General features: G+C 45.0%; 1 protein-coding gene across 1 annotated transcript in view; it reads right to left on the reverse strand.

The window, feature by feature from the left end:
• Positions 1 to 549, reverse strand: part of LOC103539154 (chromodomain-helicase-DNA-binding protein 1) — a 94981-nt gene extending 94432 nt beyond the window's left edge. Inside the window, exon 1 of the mRNA XM_030468381.1 lies at positions 244 to 549. The gene's annotated coding sequence lies outside the window, so the exon portion shown is untranslated. The remainder of the gene's footprint in view (positions 1 to 243) is intronic.
• Positions 550 to 7719: the final 7170 nt, after the last annotated feature.

Consider the following 7719-nt stretch of genomic DNA (forward strand, 5'->3'; position numbering starts at 1 on the left):
CGTCACAGGCTCCCCTCATAGGACACAGCGAAAGAGGCTCAATCGCGGCTGCCCGCCTCTGCTCTCACAGTTCCCTCCCTCCCTCTTAGGAAAAAAACGAGGGGGTCAGGACCCCATCTCTGCGCTGGGCATTCAACCCCTTCTTCTCAATGCCAGTCGCTTCCCTATCCATCTTTGAAAGCGACAGCCACCACACAACTCCGTATCAGGGAAAGGGGCTATGGCGGACCTCTGCCTACCTGCGTGCCTGCGTGTGTGCGCCCGGCCCTCTAGGGCTGGCCTAGTGCGAGACGGCGCTTCACCCCACGGAGAGATCTGTGCAGCAACCTAGGGTTGGAGTCTGCTCCTGTAGTCGTCACAGAGCCTGGGCCTCCGGCTCATTAACAGCCCCACGCTGCAGGATCGCCTCTAGCCCCCACCGGCTTGAACAATAGGGCCCCAAACTGAGCAGGGAAAAGCCTGGGAAGTGGATGGTGTATTGCTCCGCCGCCGTCGCTTAAGTCCTTCCGACCCCCGCCATTGCGCTGCCACTACGCTCAACCTCTTCCTCTCTTAATCGGATGGAAACTCTGGGCGTGATGTCAGTCCTGCGCTCTGGGACAGAGCAGGGAGGAGGAGCAACAGCGGGGAGGGGACAGCGCCGCTGGGCCATGGCGGCAGGAAGGGCTGCTTGGAGGGAGTAGTGGAGCCAAAGCGGCCTCCTTTGCAGTGCCTGTATACTGTCGGGGCTGGGGGAAACAGGCGCCCCCAGCAGCAGCAGCTAACAGACGCGGGCACCCATGACCCGTGCAGCGTGGTAGGGAATCTGGCCCAAGCCACACGTTACTCTTTAGTGCAGCGTGGGGTTTTTTTGTTTCAGGGTTTTCCTATCTAAAATCGGAACTGCAGGGCAGCCAGCTCTGGGAAAGTCCAGGCTGGACTTCTGGAGTCAGCAGCAGTTGGGAGATGGAGGCAGGAACAGATTCAGGCTGGCGCGGATCATGACCACAGGCAGACGAATGGACGGAATCCTCCCAGGATGCCGAAGCAAACAGGAACAGACGAAGGTGAAAGGCCGAAGAAGGCAGAAGGGGTTTGAGCCTTATGATCTTTCAAATTTATACCGAGTATGGCACGTATGGGATGGAATACTGTGGTCAATTTTTATCATTTATCTTGTCCGCTCCTCCCTAAAGGAGGGTTGCAGGTGTGATATGTAGTACAATAACCTATATCCTTTCTCCAGATCACTTCCTCTGTATGGACAGAGTATCTGTACATGATTGGAACATCTGAACAGTGACAATGAATTAGTGCATTAGCTGAAGGTTCTGCTGAACAGACCGAAGAAATAATTAAAACATTGACATGGTTATAATGAAGCTTCAAATTTTAAACCATCAAGACAGCTGAGAAAATCTTCGCACTACTCTTTCTACTGCTGTTTTATTTGGTCTGTCTGTAAATTGCTCTTGGTTTGCTGGAAGCATTAATTCTCTCTAAAAATCTAAAATGCCTGCTCTATAAATATTGTGTTCCTGTTAATATAACCTTCTCAGTGATTAGCTAGGGAAAGTGTGAAGTGAGAGTGAAGTATTTTTTGTTTTCCTTAGGCAGTAATGCTTGATATTTTTAAGATGAAGGAAAAACTATACAGTAGACTGCTTCAGGCTATATTCTGGGGTAGGGGAAAAATTAATTCCTAAAGGCTTACTCAATCACAATAAATATTTACATGTGAAGATAAAAACAATAAATTCAGCATCCAGGGTTAAAAAAGAAATGTATAGCCATGATCCTTCAAGCAGTAAATTGTCTTTGTATAAAAAAGTGTCAGATGATAGTTTTAAACATTACTATTTTCCCCTTAATTATACTTGTTGATTTAATTAAATCTTTTTATTGGTTTGTGGGTTTTTTTAAATCACGCTAATCCTATGCATATATCTTTTAAATAGCCTATGAATGAATTATTAAATAATTTCTTTATTAGATGATATTGCCATGCAGTGAGTTTTAGAGTTCTTGTTAGTTCTGTTTTGGAATTGGATAATGAGAGAAATAGACTCTTTTCCCTTAATTGCCTGTGACATACTCATTCTGAGATGATTTTGCCAATCTTTAGTTTCCTTTTAGTTTTGATGTGTCTAGAAAAGGAAAGACATTTTCTGATATGAATAGAATATATATGCTTTCTGGTTTATGTTGAATTTATTTATTTTGGTCTACGATTTTAGCTCTTTCCACTCTTCTAGGACCATTGATAATTGTGCTTGTAAAGGAGCAATTAAAGCTGTTACTGTAATTAGTAAAAATTGTATTGTTAGTCAATGTCCGTGTTAGGAACCTGATAATTTAAGGTCTATGACTTTTATATGTAAAAAAGCCAAGAAGCTAGATATAACAGCAGAGAGACTTCTTGCTCTTTTGATTTGGATACTGAAATTCTCCTTCACGACAGACTGTGCTTTATTCTGAATTTTTAGAGTGCTTCAGTTATCCAGAAAAAAAAAGTATATGGGTCCAGTAACAGTATCTAAGACAAGATATAGCTTATTTTTATTCTTATCTACACATATGTAAATCAGTATCATTGAATGTCAGGTTGGAAGGGACCTTAAGGACCATCTGGTCCAACCTTTCTAGGTAATAATATAGTTTAAATGAGATGGCTTAGCACCCTGTCAAGCTGAGTCTTAAAACTGTCCAATGTAGTGAATCCACCAATTGTCTTGCGAGAATATTCCAATGTCCAACTCTTATCATGATGAAACATTTTCTTCTGTAGTCCAATCGGAATCTCCCCAGGAGTAACTTGTACCCATTACCCCTTGTCTTTTCCATGTGACTTCTTGTAAAAAGGGAGTCTCCACCTTCTTGGTAGCCACCCTTTAAGTACAGGTATATGGTAATAAGATCTTCCCTAAGCCTTCTCTTCTCAAGTCTGAAAAACCCATTTCTCTCAGCCTTTCTTCATATGGCAGGTCTTCCAGTCCTCTGACTATCCTTGTGGCCTTTCTCTGGACCCTTTCTAGCCTGCCCACATCATTTTTGTATAGCGGGGACCAAAACTGAACACAGTAATCTAGATGTGGTCTGACAAGCTCTGAGTAGAGTAAGATAATTACTTCTTTATCTTTGATGATGATGCCCTTGTTGATGCAACCCAGCATCCTGTTGGCTTTCTTTGCCACTGAAGCACAAAGTTCACTCATGTTGAGCTTGTTGTCCACGAAGACCCCCAGGTCCCTTTCCATGGGGCTTCTCTCCAGACAGGTGGATCCCAGTTTGAGCTGCACTCCTGGATTATTTTTTCTCAGGTGCGGGACCTTACATTTGTCCCAGTTGATCTTCACAAGGTTCTTGCTAGCCCACTCCTCAAGCCTGTCCAGGTCTTCCTGGAGGGTAGCTGTCCCTTCTGGAGTGTCAAACTCCCCACTCATTTTGGTGTCTTCTGCAAACTTCATTAGGATGCTCTTGATCCCTAACATCCAGATCACTCATGAAGATATTAAACAGCATTGGGCCCAATATGGATCCCTGGAGGACCCTGCTTGTGAGTGGTTGCCAGTTTGAGAAAGAACTATTTACTACCACCTTCTGGGTATGGCCTGTCAGCTAGTTCCGCACCCACCATACAGACCACTTGTCTAGGCTATAAAATGTCAGTTTCTCTAGGAGGAGGCTGTGGGGGACCATGTCAAAAGCCTTGGAGAAGTCCAGGTAGATAATGTCCACAGCTTGCTCTGCATCAACCAAGTGGGTTACTTTGTTGTAGAAGGCAATCAGGTTTGTCAAGCACAATTTGCCCCTGGAGAATCCATATTGGCTTTTCCCAATCCCATGCTTCAGTTGACTTGTGACGGTCCCCAGGAGGATTTGCTCCATAACTTTTCCAGGGATTGAAGTGAGGCTAATGGGTCTATAGTTACCTGGGTCCTCCTTGGAGCCCTTCTGGTAGATGAGGGTGACATTAGTCTTCTTCCAGTCTTCAGGGACATCTCTTGATCTCCATGACTGCTCAAAGATTATGCATAACAGCCTCACAATGACATCAGCCATCTCTCTTAACACCCTTCAGTAGATGGCATCCAGGCCCATTGATTTGTATGGATCAAGCTCCTGTAAGAGTAAGAGTTGACACACCAACTCTTCCTTCACTAACAGTGGGTCTGTGTCTGCATCAACCTGAATTTTTGTTCCCATGGCCTGGGACCCAACAGTGCTGGTAAAAAGAGAGGTGAAGAAGGTGTTGAGGACTTCTGCCTTTTCAGCGTTGTTGGTGACTAGTTCATCTGTCCTGGGGTTTTTTTAGTGGGCAAACATTCTCCTCTTGTTTGTGCTTGTTGTTAACACATCTGAAGAACGCTTTCTTGATGTTTTTTACATCTCTGCCCGATTTAAGTTCAAGCTGAGCTTTTGCTTTCCTAACTGCTTCTCTGCATTCCCTGGTAATGCCCTTGTAATTTTCAAATGGTAATGTTCCATTTTTCCAACTATGGTATGTTTCCCTTTTGGTTCTGAGCAGAAGCTTGCAGTTAAGCCAAGGGGGTCTCTTGCTCTGCCTGCTTCCCTTGCCTTTAGAGGGGATGAACTGTTTTTGTGTATCTAGCAAAGTGTTCTTGAAAAACTCCGAGCACTCCCTAGCTCCTTTATCCTCCATGAAAGCTTCCCACAGGATCCCTTCCAACTGACCCTTGAGTGAACTGAAGTTTGCTTTTCTAAAATCTAAAACCTTAGTCTTGGAACTAACCTTCATCATGTTCAGCAGTATCCCAAACTCCACAATATTGTGGTCACTGCATCCAAGGCTATCACTGATCGAGATATTACAAAGCAGGGGTTTTTTTTGTTAGTGAGCAGCAAGTCCAGCAGCACCCCATTCCTGGTTGGCACATCCAACATTTTTGTGAGGAAGGAGTCTTCTACACATTCTGGGAACTTGATGGATGACACGTGAACTGCTGTATTCTGCTGTATTGTTCTTCCAGCAAATGTCTCAGTAGTTAAAATCTCCCACAGGAACCAGGTTTTGTTTTCCCAAAACTTGCTTAAGTGACCCAAGAATCACTTCACTGGTCTTGTCATCTTGGTTTGGGGGTCAGTAACAGATGCCCACTGTAAGGTCTCCTTCGGAGATGACCCCTCTGATTTTTGACCCAGAGGCATTCGATAGGGTTTCCACAATTATACATTCAAGGTTCTCTTTAATATAGAGTGCAACACGTCCACCTCTTCTCCTAAAGTCAGCCTATAGTCTTCTATCACAATCCTCTAGTCATGTGAGTTGACCCTGGACTTCAGGCATGCAGACTTTGATGGCTTCAGGGATGTGCTGTCCAGAGTACCATAGGATAAAGCCCTAGAGGGAAGGGCGGCCCAGGACAGCTGGTCAGGATCACCTTCTCCATGACCAGGAGTAAAGTATACCGACAAAGAGGAAGGCAGGAAAGAATGCTAGGAGACAAGTCTGGATGAACAAGGAACTCCTGGACACAGTATCACACAAAAAGAAACTTTACAAAGAGTGGAAGAAAGGACATCAAAATGGGGGGCATATAAGGAAGCTGTCTGAGCAGCAAGAGACCTGGTTAGAAAAGCTAAAGCTCAGTTAGAACTAAATCTAGCCAGGGAAATTAAGGGGAATAGTAAAAATTTCTATAGGTATATTAACAACAAAAGGAAGACTAGGGAAGGTGTGGGCCCCCTCAGAAAGGAAACAGGTGAACTAGTTACAAGTGATATGGAGAAGGATGAGGTTTTCAATGAGTTCTTTAGCTCAGTCTTCACTGGCAAGGGCTCCAGCCATACTCCTGGAGTGACAGGAGATAATGGCAGCGGCTGGAAGGAAGAACTGCCAAATGTAAGTGAAGATCAGGATTGTGACCATCTGAAGAACCTGAAAGTGTACAAGTCCATGGGACCTGATGGGATACATCCATGGATACTGAGGGAACTGGTGGATGAGGTTGGTAAACTGCTGTCTTATATTCCAAAAGCCATGGCAGTGCAGTGAAGTCCCCACTGACTGGAAAAGGGGAAACATAACCCCCATTTTCAAGAAAGGAAAGGAGGATGATCAAGGGAACTACAGGCCAGTCAGTCTCACTGCCCCTGGAGGCACTGCTAGGGCATAAGAATAATGAAGAGGTGACTGGGTATAATCAACACGGCTTCACCAAGAGCAAATTGTGCCTTCCAGACATGATGGCCTTCTATGAAAAGGTCACAACATCAATAGATAAGGGAAGAGCAACTGATGTCATTTACCTGGACTTGAGCAAAGCCTTCAACACAGTCCCGCACAACATCCTGGTCTCCAAGATGGTCAAACATCGGTTTGACAGATGGACCACTCAGTGGATAAAGAACTGGTTTGATGACCGCACCCAAAGAGTGGCTGTCAATGGGTCCAAGTCCAAGTGGAGGTCAGTGACAAGTGGAGTCCCTCAAGGATCAGTACAGGTACCAGTTCTGTTTAACATCTTTGTTGGTGACATGGACAACGACATTGAGTGCACCCTCAGCAAGTTCACTGATGACACCAAGCTGTGTGGTATGGCTAATATGCTGGAGGGAAGGGATGCCATCCAGAGGGACCTTGACAGGCTGGAGAGGTGGGTCCATGCCAACCTCATGAAGTTCAACAAGACCAAGTGCAAGGTCCTGCATCTGGGTCAGGGCAATCCCAAGCACCAGTATAGGCTGGGCAGTGACTGGCGTGAGAGCAGCCTTGAGGAAAAGGACTTGGGGGTGCTGGTGGATGAGAAGTTCAACATGAGCCACAAGTGTACACTTGCAGCCCAGAAAGATAACCAGATCCTTGGCTCCATCAAAAGAAGTGTGGCCAGCAGGTCGAGGGAAGTGATTCTCCCCCTCTATTCTGCTCTCATAAGACCCCACCTGGAGTATTGTGTCCACTTCTGGAGCCCCTTTTACAGGAGGGATATGAATGTGCTGGAGCGTGTCCAGAGAAGGGCCATGAAGATGATCAGAGGGCTGGAGCACCTCTCCTATGAGGACAGACTGAGAAAGTTGGGGTTATTCAGTCTGGAGAAGAGAATACTCTGATGAGACCTTATTGTGGCCTTCCAGTATCTGAAGGGGGCCTACAAGAAAGCTTTTGAGGGACTCTTTAGGATCTCAGATAGTGGTAGGACAAGGGGGAATGGATTCAAACTAGAGGAGGCTAGATTTAGATGAGATATTAGGAAGAAGTTCCTTACCATGAGGGTGGTGAGACACCGGACCAAGTTGCCCAGGGAGGTGTTCAAAGTCCCATCCCTGGAAGTTCTTAAGGCCAGGTTGGATGAGGCTCTGAGTAACCTGATCTAGTGGGAGGTGTCCCTGCCCATGGCATGGGGGTTGGAACTATATGATTTTAAAGATCCCTTCCAACCCTGACAATTCTAGGATTCTATGAGTTGTCCCACCACGTTTCCATTATTCATATGATATCATAGGAATAGCATCTTATTTTGAAACAGTACTTTAGTTTTAAAATCAATCAGGCTTTGAATATTGTTTATCAAGTTTATGGATTTTTATATAAATAGAAAATCACCAAAGGACAGGTTCAGCCATAGCCACACCAGCTATATAGATCTTTCTTTTGTTTACAGTGCAAGATTAGTTAGCTTTGTTGCAGGTTCAGACTGTCTGACAATCTCCACATTTTTAAGGAAAATGAATAGGTGTTTTGGGGACAACTAAGAGGATCTTGCTTCAATTTTTTAATTC

The sequence above is a fragment of the Calypte anna genome, chromosome W (assembly GCF_003957555.1).
Source record: "Calypte anna isolate BGI_N300 chromosome W, bCalAnn1_v1.p, whole genome shotgun sequence".
NCBI classification, from domain to species: Eukaryota; Metazoa; Chordata; class Aves; order Apodiformes; family Trochilidae; genus Calypte; species Calypte anna.